At 50.3% G+C, this 18,928-nt stretch overlaps 1 protein-coding gene across 2 annotated transcripts in view; it reads right to left on the minus strand.

Moving 5' to 3' along the window:
• Positions 1–18,249, minus strand: part of GRIK4 (glutamate ionotropic receptor kainate type subunit 4) — a 207,195-nt gene extending 188,946 nt beyond the window's left edge. For both annotated transcript variants that reach the window (XR_008574079.1, XM_054803100.1), the window contains exon 1: positions 18,128–18,249. The gene's annotated coding sequence lies outside the window, so the exon portion shown is untranslated. The remainder of the gene's footprint in view (positions 1–18,127) is intronic.
• Between the last annotated feature and the right edge of the window lie 679 nt (positions 18,250–18,928).

Below are 18,928 nucleotides of genomic sequence, written 5' to 3' on the forward strand. Positions count from 1 at the left end.
TGGAATCCCATGTAACTAGAGTCCCTCACTGGTGCTTAGAGCTCTCTGGTTTTAGGTACTCTACAGGTACAGGACAGCTGCTGCCCAGAAAAGCTCCTGGATTCATCTCCCAGTTCAAAAGAGCTTCCCTGTTCAGAAAAGTTACTCAAAGCATAGCACCTGCACTCACCCGCTCACGCGCTTTTCTGAATCAGGACTTCAGGAACTGCTGGCACAAACAGGAGAGAGAGCAAGAAGCAAGGCTGGGTCTGTTTGCTGAAGACCAGATTAGCATCTCACGCACATCTGGCAACGTTCAGAGGCTCCCGCAGCCTGGCCGTGCACGCTCAGCCTCTACCTCCAACCTAGCTGATGCTACTGCAGAACTGAAGCGGCGAAGGGGATCTTCCCAGTTTCCACCAAAGCTAAAGCCGTTATGCAGAGAGACGCTAGCTTCGCTCACTCCTGTTGTAGCCGACTTCGCTCAGGGTTAGGTCATTTAATTTGGCTGCTAAAGCTGGTGTGCATGATGGAGCTAGTGAGACAGACAACAGCCAGCCAGGAGGCATTTACATTCCGCTGAGGTCACCCCTATCCAGTAAGCTTTTTGGGATGTCGCTTCTCTACCTACAGACAAGTTTTTCACAATGACACCCAGGAACCAGCCTTTGTACACAACTAAGCCCTGCCTGCAGATATTCCTTCTTTTTCCCACCCCAAGCCTCTTTGCCCATGGCACTTGGCTCTATGTTTATCAGCATGCCTTGGCTTTGAAAAGCAGCAGAGCTCCTGCTCTCTGGGATGCCTGTGACAACCACAGCCCTCTTAATTACAAGAAAGTCTAAAAAGCCAGCATACAGAATGGATGCACACAGGGCCACTCGGGGCGAGCATTCCGCACGTGCAAAGCGGTAATCACAGCCCTCCTAGGCACAGTTTATCACCTGCTCTCGTGGGGCCCTCCCACACTCACCTCCACTACAGGAGCTCTTAGAGATTAGACATGAGCCTGGTATCTCCCCTGTCCCTGCGCTAGCTCCCCTGCTTTGTCTCACCATGCCTTCTCTGCACTTTTAAGTTTGCATCATTAAGTGGCCTTTAAAAGTCTATTATATGCAGTTCTTGTTAGACAGGCTATATGTGACAGAGAGAGAAGGAGGTACAGGAAAAAAAAAGAAACAAAATTAGGCAAAGGCTGGCAGAAGAAACATGCGTGAATTTAATTTCGGAGCAATGACTTCATGTTTACAGCAAGGGGTTGAGAGTCAGCATTGCAGATTCGTGGGATGAGCAGGGCTAATTTTGACAGGTCAGGAGATGACTGTTCAACTCTGTTCTGCCCCAAGGTTTTCATTTTGTCCCAGGCAGATCACTTCATCCTCCTGCAACGTCTTTGTGAAGAAAAAAAGAGGTAAGGACGATCTCTTCATCTAAAGGCAGTACATTTTTTGCAGTTCTGTACAGTGGCCGGTGCCACAGCACGTTCCACACCTCCGCATCTTCTGCTTGCTAGCTTTCCCCAGCCCATGGGTATCAACACCGAGCAAACAAATTCCATCTTTGTCTCCCTCTCCACTGCCTCCATCATAAATTCAATGTCTTCCAGCTGGGAAAAAAATTTTAGTGCAGGGCCTACTGTTCAAGGTACCTCTAATACAAAATATTCTATTCTGCCATCGGAAGGCACACCACCTCCAGCAAAACCGACCTGCTGCCGCTTTCTTGCTGCTCAACAGGTTGTGATGCTGGGTCACTGGGAAGCACCTTTACTCCAGTGCTCCCCCATCAGACCAAGAGGGGTCTTTTGCAGAAACAACATCCCCATGGCAGACAAGGTAGAGCTGTCCAGGCAAAGCAGCTGTGTTTTAGGAGCAGGGGAGAATTATTCATATTTAAAGTACTGCTAACTTCCATCCTCTTTTTTGTTGCTCACGTCCTATCCCCCTCCCCGGGAGCATTCCCAAGGTTGACTGACTTCTGAAATACACGGTGCCAAGAAAGCATCAGTTCAACCAGCAAGATTTGGGGGCACGGGGACACGACCCAAACAGACGGCATAACAGACTCCAGGTCATCGGCTGAGCTTCTCAGTGTGGAAGACAAAACCTTGCATAAGCAGGGCAGAGAAGGATAAAAATCCTGGCACCAACTCAGCAGTGAAGCAGAAATAAGTCAACTGTCCCCAACACAGGTGTAGGTTCCTGCATCTGACCTTGCCAAAACGTTCAGGGCCCGTGGTCATGACCGTTGCCATTGCTAAACAGAAAACACCAATAGTGTTTGCATTAAGCGATCCCAAACAGGTCATCAGCTATGCTGGGAACACGCAGTGACACCAAAGGCATCCCAATAGCAACAGCTTGGGACATAACGACCCTCACACTGTGAAGCCAGGTCAGTCGCTGGCAGGTTCAATGCTTCAGGTTTTCACTTCGAGAAAAGTTCATCCCTTCAGCAAGACACAGACTAATTTCTCTACCAGATTGGAGCTCTTCATTAAAGCACAAAAACGTTATTGCCACCACTCCGAGATAAGGTAGCACATTTTCTTAAACCCCTGCCACCCATCGTGAGTCCTAACGGTCCCACAAAACACAGCCCTCACTCGGGCAGGGACTCCCGGGATGTAAGACGGGGACTGTGCTTTACCAAGGGATGCACTACTCCGACCAGAAAAGACCAGCTCACAACATGCCACATCCAAACCGAAGGTATCACACTCCGGAGTCACTCCCTCCTGGGCTGGCTGTGGGGGGACAAAGGGGCGACTACAACTCAGCTTGCAGCTTCCCACTGAAAGCACCAACTCTTCAGTATCAAGTTTTGGTGGTGGGAAAGGAAAAGAAAAGAAAAGAAAAGGCTCCCCTGAACCCAGCTTGAGCCTCCACTCCATAAAGGGGCTGCAGCAAAACTCTTCGTTAGTCACGGCTGGCAAACTTGAAAGGAATAAAGGGAACCAATGAGTAATGCGACACTATAAAAACATAACAACCTCAATAATGGGAAAATCAAAAGCCAGCACAAAACCTCCACGTAAACAAAGCTACAGGAACAGGAGTGCTTCAGCCAAGGTATATAGCTCAAAAATTCCATCTGTATAACTGCATTTTGAGCATTTCATCTGAAGTGTTGCTATACACACCAGCTTGGAAATGGTGGTTTTCTAGTCCTGACATATGCACAAATGCATAGACACAACCATAGTCTCCATCGCCTTGGGAATCCCTTCTAAACATTGCCATTCCAAGAAGAAGCAGGTGAGGGGTAGTGGCTCTATCTAGCATATGTGACAGCTTTAAAAGCTGCATTTATGCAAGCAAATGGAGCATATCAGCCGCGCCATATTAACAACAGTGTCTGCAAATGGGACTCAGATATTTTTGTGGCTGCGACTGGAAATTTGCTCAAACTACAGTCAAGGAGAAAACTGCTTTGAGTTGTACTTTCAGAACAGCATTTCCACCTCCTCTGGCATCGACCCATCTTTATCTGCCACATTCCAGGAGCACGGACTTGTCCACGCATTGCATGCGGAGAGAAGTGAGGAGAGGCTTTCCAGTACCGTGCCCCTACCAACCAACCAGCAAATCTACCAGCATGGAGAGAATAACCCAAACTGCTGTAACTCGCAGCAGGATGAACCCTGTAGACCACTGCTAGCAATGCGCAAGTTCCATCAATCACCCCAGCTAAGGGCTATAAAGAGCTTCCAGCCAAAGTTGATTTGATTGTAATAAAAACAAAATAATAATAAAAAACAAACATGGCACTGTTTTCTCTTTGAAGCTTTAACCTCCCTGCCACAGGTTTCTTTCCGCTCTTGCCAAGCTCGCCATGCACACGCACTGCCATACCCGCCGTCCCCACGCTACCAACTCAGCGCACCTGAGCCCTGGCACCCTGCTGCCACCGCACTTTCCAACATGAGGCTGGCGTCGGCACGTAGCGGGGAGGAGATGGGCACCAGAACGCAGTCTGGGCATGAAAGATAAACAAGGCTGAATTCATTACTTGTTTCTAAGCTGATTTGCTTTTTCAGGGCCTTTTTAAGAAATGGCAGCACCCACGTTCCGCAGTCCAGGTAATCTCACACAAGGAGCTGCTCCCAGAAGACACCAATCAATATTGGGCTGACCAAGCTCATCATCTTTGCAACAGTGAAAGACAGTGATGTGAGTGCCCCACCTGAACAGTTACTTGGCATCATTTTCCAGCATCTCTCCCTGCCCTGCAGCCTCTGGAGGAAGACCACAGAAAGAGGGAGCCAAAAGTTCAGTGCAATGGAAAGAGAAGCTGAAGAAATATCACCGTGAGGATGGATTTAGGAGCCTACGGTCCTGTAAGGAGTCCCCTTTCCTTGCTTGTGTCTGCAGAACGGCTGAAAGAAGATGTCATCAGGATGCACAGAGCCACTCTGTAGCACAGCTCTCTGACACGTCGGCAAAGCTCTTCCAGCTCTGACACGGTGCAAGGGGGGGGGGGGGGGCAGTCACCCGCAGCCCAACTTTGGAGCCGGAGAGGGAGGAAGAGCAATCGGGGAGCACACAGGGACTCTCAGGACCACCCAGCAGCAAATCATCCTGTGCTCAGCCTATGACAAAGTCCCCACAGCTCAGGGTGGCCAGAGCCATCGCTCCTATCGGGGGGCTGACGTTAATAGCGCAATAATAAACTGGCAGAAAGGCTGACCAGGTAATCCCCGGTCCCTCTAAGATTTTGTCTGCATGGGTATACTCATGAAGTTAGAGTAAGCTAAACCAAAAAAGTATGTGAGGACAACTTTGCTTCCCCATGAAAGCTTTTCCATAGAACTTAACAGGCTCTTAACGTAGATATTTTACCACCAGACCTTTATTAAGTCATATTCCTATTCCTGAATGCCACCTGTAGTTATCTCTTAACTTGTGCTATCTTCCCAACTTCATAACATCTGGAATAAACCCTGCAGGATTTTCCTCTTGACACGATGATATTCCCAGAGACCTAAGAGCTATAGAGTGAATTCTTATACAATATAATTGACTCAGTCTCCAAAGGACAAACATGTCAAGATTCAAAAAAATCATTTTTTTCTTACCAATGCAATGAAGATGTGATTGAAAATGTCGTGTTCTGGGTGTATGAGCAATATTCTCATAACTCATCATCTAAAATAAATTGTTCTATCATTTGTACTAGTTAGAAGATACTCCAAGTCAGACAAGCTGAAAGCAGAAGTTTAAACATACTCAGCATGGCAGAAAGCATATTAATTTCCCCCCCTCCCCATATAAATGTTAAATCATAGTCTCTCACCTAGGGTTAATTAATCTTTCAAAAGTGCTCGAGTCCACCAAACACACAGCAGAAAGATCTTAAAGACCAGCCCATGGCTTCAGGAAAGCCCACTGCAAATCTTAAAGATTTGCTGCAAAATCTGGCAGAGGAGAAATAATTGAATATGCAAAACCACACCACGTTATGCCACAAGTCTCATTCTTTGAGAAAAAATGCAATTACTTTGGACACATTGGATCACACAGTGGATACAGAAGAGGAGCATCGTTTAGTGCAGGGGATTACTGGAATGTGCTGCCAGCTTTGTGTCTTGTGTTACAGAAGTAATCAGAGGACTCAAGGACTTGTGGATCCGGGTGCTACGTCAAACCCTACTGCCCTCCTGCCGACGAGCTGTGCAAGGGCTCAGCCGAGCTGCTGCACCAGCCCTTGCCTTTGCTCACCAGCGTGCGTAGCCTGCCCGGGAATCTCTCCAGCCTTCCACACACACGACCTCCCCAGGGAGCCTGAAGAGCTTCCCTGAAGCCCTGGAAAAGGCTTTGACAAGTCTCCAGTGAAAAGCATTACATGAGCACGCACGCGGTCTCAGTGCTATATACCATTTACCCCAAATGACACGTCCGTGATTACCTGACTATGGAGCCATTTACGTGAAAGACGCCACAAGAGAGCTAAGTTTTGGGTTATCTTTTCCCTCTCCATTCCCATAAAACACTATTCACTTCCATAATTGAACCTTCAGCAACAAAGAACCTCTAACGAATGAAGCAATTTCTGGGGAAATTTGGACCCTAAATCCACGCAGACAACAGCTCTTGGACTGAGTTCAACTGCATCCCCTGGTTAAATTCTTGTCTCAGGCCACTTAAAAACCCTGAAGTATTAGGTGCATTAAAGGTACTTGGGAGAGAACAAGGACGGCATGCAGGCTGAGATCACTCCGAAGAGGAGGAGATGATGCTAATTATACCGCTGGTAAAATGGCATCACTGGGGGGGGGGGGGGGGGGGAATGAACAGTCAAGACAGTTAAGTGGTGCAAGAGCAGCTATACTATTTAATCAGTGGTAGGCCATCCGCCTGAAAGGAGAATAACAGATTACATCAAGGTAGTGACAGGCAATCAATGAACACTCAATTAACAATTACAATATTACTAACTTAAGCAAAATGTGTTTTTGCAAATGGTAATCTCTCTCTCGTACTGATACAACCCTAATTTAATTTTCTTCAATGCACCAACATCAAACATTGAAAGAAAAAAATTCAGATGCCACCATCTGAAAAGAAATACCCTTCAACTCTGCAGAGAGCCAAGTTAAAGAGGTGGAAGGAGACAAGACATAGCTGCAGGATGCCCACCTAGCAACGCCTTCCATCTAGGAGGGAGAGGCAGCACAGTCCTACAAGAGAGCGCTGGCTCAAGAGCCTGGAGATGCAGACTCGGCACCCCCCCCGCCCCAATCACTTGTTACACGTACTTTGTTCCAAGGTGCAATGTGTCACCGCATTTTCTTGCCGTCGCTCCTCTTTCACTTCTGCCTTGCTTTGCAGCTTTAAGGTTGGAGAGGAGCTAGGCATTAGGTGAAAGTAACCTTCCTGAGCAAACCGTGTGCCCTAATTAACACGCCAGCCACCGACTGAATGGTAATGATGCCTCCTAATCTCTCTCCCGGAGTTCGCTGAACATGTCTCAGGTGGTGGCATAAGGGATTTGTGGTTGCAGCGTCCTTTGTTTCTGCGCAGGCACATGCTGGAGGCTTTGAAGGTTGGCGTGTCTCATGGAAGAGCGGGTCTGATGAAAGCAGAACCCCCTCAGCCACCCTGAGCACGTCCAAACGCCGGCTTTCTCAGATGGAAGAAAACCAGGGGAAGGGCAGGGGAAGAGGGAGAAAGTTCGCTGGAGAAGTCAGTTGGGGAAGGAAGACGGGCAATCCAGGGGTGAAAGAACTGTATGGAAATTTAGTACACAGGAAACTTTGGGACTCCGCTCTACATCACTGTCCGAAGGAACAGAACTTCTTCGCCTCATACAGTAAATACACGACTCCATTCATCTCAAGTGCCCTGCAGTGGTAACTGCAGATTTCTAGCCACCTTCTGCACTCCACAGGGAGCAACTGTGGCCCAGACATTTCAAGTCCCAGCTGTAAAGTCATGGTAGAAGCAGGTCACTTTTTGGAGAAAGCTTATGCTGCCTGTTCCTGTCCTAAGAGCAGTGGGAAAAGGGTATTCTTTAATTGTTGTTCAAGCAAAGGAGTCATCCTCACAAGCAAAAACTCAGCGAGGGTAACAGTTTAGCACATACCAGGACCCCCAGCACTGTGCTACTATGGCCTGAGCTTCTGGCCAAGACCTAGAAATGGGCTCAGCTGACACCAACCCAATTCTATACTACAGCCCACAGTCCTGCTGGATTTGGCTTCCCCTCTAAAAAAAAAAAAAAAAAAAATTCATGACATAACTGAAAGACTAGAAGGACAACAATGACCATGTTGAAAATCTTGTTTTACTTGTTACTGACTCATGCTGAGTTTTCCCACGCCAAAGCTCCACAGCCTGCAGTTGACCTAAAGGAACTCCACAAGATGTATCATTTCAATTTAAAAACAGCAAATGTACCAAGTCCTGGGTAATTTGCTCCTGTGCTTAAATATAAAGCTGTTCAAAAATAAAACATGCCTTTTTCTCATCTGAATTTATCTAGCTTGAGCATCCAGCCAGAGAACCATGTCCTGCCTTCTCGTTACCTTTGGCTAGCAGAAGTCTCCTCCCCTGGTTAAGTCCTTACAAACAATAATCGAATCATCCCTTAACCTTCTCTTTGTTAAAAGAAACAGATTGAACTTCAGTCTCTCTCTCCAGCATGCTTTACAGACCTCACATCATCCTTGTAGCTCTTCTCTTATCTCTCACCAGTTTGCCAACATTATTTTTAAGGTATAGATACCATGACTGCACACAATGCTCTTCCTACTTGTATTCATTATTTCTTTGCTTAGACAGCCAAAGATAGCATTAACACTCCTGAGAATTCACAACACAGCACAAGACCAGCTAGTTATTGATAAGATAATGAAATTAAGCTCCAGCTTCTCACCTTGATGCAGCAGCTCCCAGGGGTTCCTCTCCCGAAGTGTGGGTTTTACTCCCTGCTCTCGTTAACGTGGATTAGTAAGTTATCACATGCCAGCCACGCTGCAAGAGCCGTCCGTACACTTACCCTTTTTCCACTATAAACGCAAGATAACTTGACTAAATCTCGCAACCTTTCTCACACCCTCACGTTTGCCACAGTACAGGAACACAGGTTGCCTTGGCTCAGATGACACTGCTTGTGCTGCAGACACCCCAAAACCAGAGCCTGGTCCACCATCTACGAGTAAACCAGGTCCCACGCCGCACTTTGTGTTACTGCGGTAAAGCCAGCTCCCAGGAGCCAAACAAGCTCCATCAGTCAAAGCCAAGCAGTGCCGGCATGCCTGCGCTCCAGGCTCCTGCCAGAATAAATCTACCGCACCGGGACTACGGCACTTCACACCCCTTGCAACAGCGCTGCCCCTTCAACACGGCGCTGGTTCAGGTGTAGCCCAAGACACACCTCAGATCCTCCTTCTGGAGATGTGCTCCTGCTTCTCTGACACCCACGGGACGAGGAGCCGGGGCCTTCGAGAGCCAAAGCCCCTCTCCCCATGCCCGCTAGCCACAAGGTGTGCTTTGGGCAACGCTGCCAGCACGTTGCAGACTCGCACCACGGCACCGGCGTCTGACACCAGATGGCAATTGCGAACTCATCCAGCGTTTGAAGGGATCCGGACCCAGGGGTTTGCTTTAAGAAGCTTTCTCTCTCTCCCCGTCTCCAGCCCTACCGGTCGGAAGCTAACGCGTCTGGGATTTTTCACCAACAGTCAGAAAAAAATTTGTCACAGAAAACATGCAAGCACTGACATCTTTAGACAAAAAAGATGCAGATTTCTCAACTGTTCGCAGCACATTATGGAAATACATTCTCAGGGACTATTAAATATGGGGATTATTGACTAGATGAGCAGTAGCTCAATGGACTAGCTTGCAAATACGTCTTCAGACAATTCTTAAAATGCAGATTAATTATCTAACAGACCAGAACATTTTTTTTTCCTACAGACTTTCTAATGATCTGTTGCATAAACAAACATCCAGACAGTTTTGTTTGCATTTATGTTGGCTGTGATGTTCTCCAACAACTAAATAGTGACTGAGGAAACTTAAATCTTATTTAACACTCAGCAGGAACAGAACAAAAGGCATGTCAGTCCAAATCACTGAAAGACATGTCTCCTTAAAGACCCTAGGGAAATTCAACTACCATAATACCAAAAGGCCCTGTTTCCCTAGCAGAAAACTTCAGATGCGCCATGTTGCAACTCCTTCTGTGTTCATGTCACCAGGTTTTATTAAAGAAACCACAACGCTGACATCCAACATGTAACGACTAGTACTCCCACCAATCCCTTTTTAAACGAGCAGGGCATATTATACCGCAGAGGTAGCGTTACAGGGCTCTCTGCAGACTCAGGAAAACATCGCTGTTGCCCGGTCACGCTAGAGCTACGTCTGGAAGACCTGTACAGCATGAGAAGGTCGCAGTTGGGGGAACCATTGCACTGAGCTCCGCCGCTGCCCTCACCCACCGATTCCTGCGCAACGTTCCCCTTAAATTAGAATTTCAAAATACCATCTCGATTTTACGTTTGCCATCGATGCAGGACCGAGCACAGTGGTCATTTTCTCAGTGAGGGTGATTAGCATGTTATTTGCAGACTGTGTTTTCAACTTCCAATTACCCAATTTCTTTACGCCTCTTCTGATAGGTTAAAATGCTGTTGGATATCAAAACCAATGCAAAGCAAGTGTGAAACATTATTATTCCAGCTTCACACCCACTTTCCCTTGGTGTGAACAATAATGCAAACTGCAAGACAGTGATGAATTGGACCTGGAGAGGACCAGATGCTCTGTGAACATTAGCACAGTCTCTGCCCCAAACATTTTTCAGTCTAAAAAGAGATGTGATAGCCTGCTTTCAAAGCTGTCCATGCACACGTACAATCTTTTAACACCAGATGTTACCAGATCACACGCAAGGTGGAGCAAAAATGGAAAATAAGCAGACACCAAACAAGAAGAGAGCCAGGGCAAACAATGAGTACGGGTAGAGTAAAACATATTTTGATCAACCTTTTGGGTGAAAAAAGCAGGTTTGGCACACGCAACGGTTTGCAGATCAGCACTGGTTTCAATGAACTGTGCACTAGCAGTACTATGCTACTGTACTAGTGCGTTTGCAGCCAGGCTCTGCCCGTGGCTCAGTCACTTCCCAGCCCTGCCACTTCACCCGAGATGAGCCACATTAAGAGCAACTCTATCAGACACAGCAATTTGCTGCTTCATCATAGCCCACAAAGAGAAAGCACAGGGCTGATGCCCAACATGAATCCCACTACAGACTCAAACATCAGTGACAACTAGCCTTGCAATCCCTCCGTCTCTGAGCAGGGCCAGAGCGCCATTAAAAAGTCCCCTCAGCATCAAAATGCAACGCATTCTTCATAAAAATGTCAACTTCTGCCATTGAACCGAAAACTCTCTGGTTTTCAGCAAGAAGTTAAAAAAAAAATGTCAAGGCTGAAGAAAACGTTGCAGGGATTTTTAACAATCCGTCCTCTCCTAATCAGGCCCAAATTATCTTTGACATCAGATTCAGATGTCCGTGTAGGAAGGGGAGAGAAGGGTGCAGAGCCACAATCATGTAGAAAGAGCTGATTTTCTGCTGAAACAGCTGAGGTGCGATCACACAGTTCATCAGTCTGCAATGTTAATGACGTAAACCGCTTCAGCTAGAGCCACGGCAAGGACCCACAGTGACTCTTCCCAAGGGAGGCGATGCAGGGGAACTGGCGTTACGCTGCACAGAAAGAGCTGTTCGCCACCAGTCATCCTCCTCACCCCCCCCCCCGACACACACACACACACACATACACACACCACGACAGTCCCAGAAAGGAAGAACCTGCTTTTTAAAAATAGCAAAATCTTTAAGGAGCTGAGCACATGCCTGAGTGGGTGGGAAATTAGTATTATTATTACTTTGTGCTCACAGGGTCTAAGACCTCAGATGACTTGTTTGTGCCCAGAATGAATTTTTGCAGACTCATTATAAACCCTTGCAAAGCAGGGTTTATAAGGTCACAGAAGAATTTCCATTAACTGTAGCCTAGCTAGGGATTGCCAGTATGATCTATTTCTCTCATTTATGCATATGCAATAAGGCCAAGACGAAGCTCCTCTGCTTTATTTCCACATCATTGTGCTGATGCTGAGCTAACCAAATAAACAAACCGAAAAGCGAGTGGGGAAGGGCGGGAGGAAGAGAGAGACTAAGGAAAAAACGTATGCCTGGCTCTCTCCCTCATGAAGGATGCAAATAAATTCTGCAGACTTTGAAGCCAGGAGATCTCAGCAGAGATGAAAATCCCCTTGTGCTGGATGGCTCGCCGGGTGCTCAGTTGAGACATTGCTTGGGGATGGCGTTATGCAGCCACTTCCATGCAAAGGATGGTCAGAATAAATATTGTTACCCTGCCACCTGAGCAACACCCGGCTCAGGGATCTGCAGTCAAGCCGAAACACAAACCCCTCCGGGGTCTCTAATCTCCCTGCCACCGCAGCGAGACCACGGCCTCTTCAAAAACTGCATTTCAAGTGCTTAACAGCACTTCCCGAGTCCCCGGGTAAGAGGCACTGTGGATCTGGGTAGCGAATCACCCCCGTAGACGGACAGCTGATACCTTGGCTCCTTCTCCCCTGATACATCAGTAACATAGCGTCTCTCCCCTTGGAAAATCCAGGGGAAGGTCCCACCAGACGGCCAAGGAGGAGCCCACCAGGACTCGGCAAAGTTCCCCTCGATTCATCTTAAAGCCAGCCAGTCCAGCCGGACGCCCGCACAGTCTGGATGCCCACAGCCCCTGCTCCAGCCAGAGCAGCACCCTGGCCCCAGCAGCACTGAATCCCTGCTCCGACGTGAGAGGCTCTGGGAAGAGCTGTCACTGCTCTGTCACTGCTCTCCATGGTGCCCCTGGACCACACAGTGCCCGAGACGCAGAGCGCCGTTCGCCAGCTCGGAGCATCTCCTGGGGCTCCCCTTCACCTGCAGCGTGCCCACGCAGCCACGGGGCCGTGTCAGCAGCACACAAACCACACGTATCGCTTCACACCCCTGCACATTCTCCTGGTAGAATCCCACAGAAGCACGCTGGCTACATCATTAGGGAAAGATTCGTTCAGGTTTTGCCTTTTTCGCATGCTTGTAACGCTCAAGTCTGAGATACGCCCTGCTTGCTGCTACAGTGGCCGAACCACTGGCACGCTCAAATCCAGCAGCCTTGTCTCTTAATTCTTCCAAATGTTTAGGAACAAAAGCAAACCCTTTCTTTTGGCACGCTCGCCCTCTCTAACCCAGCTCTGATCCATTTCCACCTCCAAATCATTAAAGATAATAAATAAGCCTAGCCTCGGTGTGAGGAACCTTCACGTAATCACCTATCTGTGCTCTCATCAGCACTCCTCCATTACACTTCTATTTTCTACAGCTTAAGCAGGAAAGCCAGAACCGAACTCTGCCCCTTACCCTACAGCTATTTATTGCCCACATTCTGCTACTTATTTCCTAAAATAGTCTCTTTTGTGTGGATCTAATGAAAAAGCCAAATAAATTAGGTCCATTGGTACATTTTCAGTTCCTATTTTGTTAGCCTTCCACACTGCAAACAGCATTAGGAAGGTAGGCTTCCCTACCGCGCACCCATCATCTTCATATAAGCTATGGCGATTTGACCCCCGAGGTTAGACCCATCCAAATATTTGAGTGATAATCAGGCCCTCTCAGCTGGCACAGCACAGAAGCAAAATTCACCTGCCTGATATCCTGGCTCTTCCTCAGGTTTGATTTCTGTGAAGGCATCATGTGGCAAAACCAGTCCTGTAATATCTGGCGGTTCCCGCTTGGGTTCCTGCCTGGGTAACTTCCCAGCGAGGCAGAAGTTAACACCTGCTGGTATTTCACACTTTATTTACTTCAGGGCCCTGGGAGGACCCACCCCCAGTCCTACTGATTTACCACACACAGGTTTCTTCCCTTCGTCCATTACTTCCTCTTCAAACAATTCAATCCCTGCTAATTTACTGCAAATGGAGATTTCTTCACCGCCCCGGTGCAGGGAAACGACTCCCCTTTTCCCCCAGCCCACCGTTCTCTCTGCCCCAGCTCCTCGTACCTCCTGGGGCTCGGGGAGCCTCTGGTCGCTACTGCTGCCCTTCGCGGGCATTTCGGCATTCCTTAGCCGTATCGCACACCGCCTGCGCGGCGCTGCTAATGCCACGCTGCACCCAGGAACACGAGGAGACTTTTCCCAGCCCCAGCAAGGTCTCCCACAGAGACAGAGCAATGAGCAAACAAAGCACAGGACAAAATTACAGCTGACAGGTCCCGTGTCCAGCTCACCTCGTTTGGCACAATCACAGAGAGAAGCTGGTATCGACAGAGCTGCGTAAATCACAGCTAAGCCTCCTGTCTCATCTCCCTTGTAAGACACCTGCAGATGCGTGGCTGAAAAGTACCCCAGGAGTCCCATGCTCATTTCTTTATCTACATTAGCTCCTACTGACACTAGTTGAGCGTTTTAAGGTACGTGAAGCATTTCTGGTTTTACTGCCTTGATAGCTTTTGAACTGCTTGAAGCTTGCCAGCTCTGTTACACCCATCAGCCACTCACTGTTGATCAATGTGGAAATAATGCTGCTCAAGCCGATCCTCACTACGTTTTCCTCCGCCTTCATTAAAAGCAACCTGCACAGCCACCCTCATCTACTGTAGCACGCTAAGTCTTCCACAGGCACCAGAACAAACAACGTGAAAAGCACTGTCGTACAAACACCGCAAATCGCCCTTCCAAGCCATGCCCCACAGATCAGGTGAAAAGTTATTATACGGATCCTCAAAACTCCATTATCTCCTCATAGGTTTTACAACTTCTTTTATCTCTCCAAGTCCCCCACTTTCCCTGTCAGAGAACCCGCAACAGCGTTAATAGTTCCCCTGGGAGAGTACAGCCAAACAAACTGGAATTTGTAGTCTCCTGTGCACAGGAACGGCTCCGCAGCAGTACCACAGTCTCTTTTTCTGTACAAGTTTGAAAGCTAAGTTTTCCATTCCTGTACAAAGCTTTCATCATGGAGTCGCTAATATCCCATTGATTTCTCTGTATCATTCCCTCCGGTCTAAGAGACGCCCTTCGAGCTGCTCTCTTATTAGACCACAATTTCAGTGTGTTCCTCCTATCCGCATGCAGCAAGAGGTTCCTTGCATTAACAGATACCTCAGCCTTGTATATGCTGCCTTGGAAGCCTCTTGCCCAGAGCAGAAAACATTTCTGAGAAGATTCGCTGGAACTTTTGTCTCGCCTTCTGCCTGGCTGCCTAGAAGCGTGAAAAATAAAGAAAATCTGACCCTAACAAGTGCTGCGCACGAAGATCTCCCCCCAGAGTCAGCGAGAATCAATATCCACAACCCAGGCACATCACCAAACCTTGAAAAAGGGCAAAACACTGACCATCTGCACATGCTTAGTCTCAGCTGAATACAGAATAAAGCTTAAACCATCTTCAAGGAAAATGAAGTTTCTTGGATGAGGGAGTTCTCCTCTGCCTATGTGGCCCAGCGACAGCCAATTCTAAGCGTGCATCCGCTCCTTCCCGGTCCTTTATCACTTCTATCATCCCGTGCTCCTCATCTGCCCTGCTTCCTTCTACCCCGATTTTCCCTCCCTTCCTCTTCCTCCACTGACACGAAAGCCCAGGCACTCGCTCCCCATCCAGGCTCAAGGATCCCTCACTCTGCACGCACACCCAGTAAAAACACACAGCTTCTCTTCCAGCCAGAGGGACCCAAGGACTCTGCTGGGTCTCCTCTGGCCCTATCGCACGCACAGAACCAGCTGCTTCTCCCAGAGAATCAGGAATCTAAAACCACACGGTAAAAGCGACTATTGTAGCAGAAAGCAGAGCTCCTACGTTGCGGTCAGATGCCTTCCCACCAGCACTCGTGCCATCAGCCAGCATCTAGCTGAGGACCTTTCCCAAGTCCTGGGTGAGTTCTAAGTTCACTCATTGCTTTTCCATCAAGTAAAGAAATCAGCGTGAGCACGCGCACACGCACAACAGCGAAGATGGGATTTCCTGGCACACTTTAGCTTTCAGAACAGATAGTTTGGAGGCAGCACTGCACATACCTGCCTTGCTGATCCTTTGACGAGCTCTCTGAAGACCAGCTCCCTCAAATCATTTGCCATTCACCCACAGACTGCTGCACGCTCCTTGGCATCTGGGTATTTAGGCCTTTGCCAGCCCACATGACTCTTTGGCTTATTTTCCTTGCACAGCTTGCAAAAGAAATCTCCAGCAAGAAACTTGCAGGCAGCAGCAGCAGCACTGCCTCCGTGTCTCTCCCAGAACTGCAGGCAGCTGCTCTAAACCCCTCATTAGAGCCAACCATTCACAGGTGACTCTTCTCAGGGACGCGTTGATGCCTTTATCAGCCTTGCTCTCTCCCTCTCCTGCTCCCCCAGGGAGGGCTCTGGAAGCTGCACTGGCCTGCCCTCACCCACAGCCCTTCGTGTCAGGGTTCACCTTGCTCGGGCGCCCTGTTCCCACCACCAAGAGCAGAGGCACCATCCCCACAGGAGCCAGCGCACAAAGGGTCAGGAGAAATGGCCATTTAAAGAAGAAAAAAGAGCATTCTCATTTGCTGTGCTGACAGTCTAAAGCCCTCTTTCTGCTCAGCACAGCCTGTCAGCTCCCTCTTCCCCAAATCCCAGGCACAGGTTGCTACTCAGGGCCAGACACAGGGAAAGAAGCACCTACAAACCAGAAAGAGCCACACAGCAACTTTCCCAACTTCTGGCTTTGCTGATCAGGCCCAACCCTGAAATGGAAACCAATGCGGAAAGGTTCAGCTGCTTACCATCTATTTCTCTACCCAGATGGTTCCCTTCAAATACACAGCCTAATATGCATAAATACTAAAGCAGACTTGCATCGAGGCACTTTAAAAATGCCTTGGCACGGCGGGGGCCTCACAGCAGATTGCTTTCAGAGAGCACACTTCTACCCCTATGCGAAACGAAGACTAAAGCAAGGCATGGCAGAAAAGCACCGAGTACAGCTAACATCCACCTCCTACCTGCGAGCACACACGTCCTAACACCCAGGCACCGGTCGCACAAGCGGCCGCTGGCTGCTGCCGGCGGCTCTACAGGAGCGCCAGCGACTCCGTGGGGATGCTCGCTTGCTCGCTCTCCGATGCCGTAGACCCTAGCTCCCTGTCCAGGGAAGCAGGGAAGGCTCTGCTCTTGGCTAACTGCAGCGGTCGCATCCAGCCGGGATGTGGCTGCTGAAACGTCTTCTCAGAGAAGAGGCTGTCTCGCCTCAGAGAGACAAAGGGACTGGTTCCTGCTGGGGGCAAGCAGAGGAATCGCCCGCGGTGTGGGGCAGCCGCTGCCCACCAGCGCTCCGGCAGGAACGCTGCCCAGGATGCGGTGGCAGAGCAAGCCGTCCCTCAGCATCTCCCGCTAGCGGAAGGCCCCCAGGGAGGCAGGGCGCAGCTCTGGATCCGCCAGCAAGCAGCACCTCGCCGCAAAGGAGGCACATGTGGGAAACAAAGCAAATCTCTTGCGTGTCAGGTTAACTTTCCCGAGGGTCACAACCTTGAGGTCTCAAGCCTACCGGGCTAGGAAAGAAAGAAACCTGACAGACGATAAGAACTGAATAGCACTTGCAGCATCTCTCACCTATGCAGAGCTCCCAGTCAGAGCTGCAGGCTATGCCACAGTTTATGCATAAATAACACAGAATAAACTTGGGCCTAGAAAGAGGTCTCTGCACAGAGTTTTTCCCCCACTGCCCAGAATCAACACTGCTTGTTCATTCAAGCAGAGAGCGTGTTAGCATCAAACCTGCACGTCTGTGCATACAGTAAGTACCTCATATATTCTGAGACAAATTATTCACGAGCACAACTCCACTGAAACGCATTCCAGAACAATGAACCTTTTCTTTCCAATCCACAGCCTGAGAAAAATATCTGTTAAAGAGCGTTCTCCTCACTGCCCCTGACTGTAGCACGCAGGCTGCAAATACAGCAACACACAAGTACACGGGGAGCATCCATTCCAGCCAGCCCCACTCCGGCACCGATGGCCAGCACGCACGCTTCCACGTACTCTGGACACCTCCAGGATCGTTCCCAGGTAATCCATAGGAGTTGTGGCCATACAGACTCCCCCCCCCCCACGCACACACACTCTTTGAACTTCATCTCTCCTGAAAGCTGGAGTATGACATTTTGCAACTCTTGCTACGCTAAAAATACTGCGGTCGCCAACATCCCCCCCCCGCCCCCCAAAGGGCTGGTAGGAAAGTCCTTTAGCAAGTGCTGCCGTAAAGCCGGGCGGACGGGGATGAGTGCTGCCGGCAACCATTGAGACGCTGGCACGTTTCGGCTCCGGTTCGCACCTCGCTCCCGGGGGCTGAGGCTGCTCGGGGCTCCGCGCGTCCCCCGGCTCTGCTGCGGCGGGCCAGCGGCTCTCCCCGGGGGGACCCCGGCCGGCGCTCCCGTCCCCGGGGAGCGGTGCCGCCGGGGGTGGTGGTGGGGGCGACACGCGGTCTCCGAGCGGCGGCGGGGCCCCGCCGCCCCCGAGCCTCCTCCCCTCCCTCCGGCGGGGCGCGGGGACGCCCGACCCCCCTCCCCGCGGCGGCCCCCGGGCGGCTCCTACCTGGGCTGGGCGGCGCGGCTCTGCCCGCGGCTGCTCCGGCCCCGCTCCGACAGCGGCGGCGGGTCCCCGGCGGCGAGCGGGGGAACTGCAGGGGGCGGGGGGCGGCCGCCGGGGCACGGCGCCGCGGGAAGGGGCTGCGGGGCGGGGGCAGGGATGAAGGGAGGGCAGATGGCGGGGGCGGAAGGGGTGGGGGGCAGGGGCGGGAGCGAGGGAGGGGGGGCAGGACGGGGCGGGATGCAGGGAGGGCAATGGGCCGGGACGGAGGAGGCCGGGACGCGGGAGGGCAGGGGATGGAGGGCAGGTAGGGCTTGAGAATGGAGAGGGGAAGGAGGGCTGAATGGCAAGAGGCTGGGGATAGAGCGAGGGCAGAAGCCAGGATGCGGGACGCGCAGGGAGGGGGATGCAGGGAGGGCAGGAGACGGAGGAGGGAGGGCAGGCAGGGAGCAGTGGGGCACTGGAACTCCTGCTTCTGAAGGTGAGCGGTTTTCCTAAGCCCGGACTGAGCGCTCCTGGGAGGGATAATCAATTGTCGGGAAGGCTATGCCTTCTCCCCACGCATCCCAAATCCTTAGCTGCTTTAGGCCTTGACTCTGCCCCTGTGTCCTCTCCTACACTGCCCGAGAAAGACAGGGTGAGGTACTTTTGCCCACAGCTCTTAGACCTTCATATTACGCGTTAATCTCCTCCTCGTGCCCCGAAGAGTAACGCATGCTGGGCAAGAGGCATCACCTAGCCCTGGGAAAGCGGCAGGAGTGGGACGGGCAGGACCTGTCCTGTAGTACGAGGCTGAGAAATGCAGCA

This window comes from Grus americana, chromosome 24 (assembly GCF_028858705.1).
Source record: "Grus americana isolate bGruAme1 chromosome 24, bGruAme1.mat, whole genome shotgun sequence".
NCBI lineage: Eukaryota > Metazoa > Chordata > Aves > Gruiformes > Gruidae > Grus > Grus americana.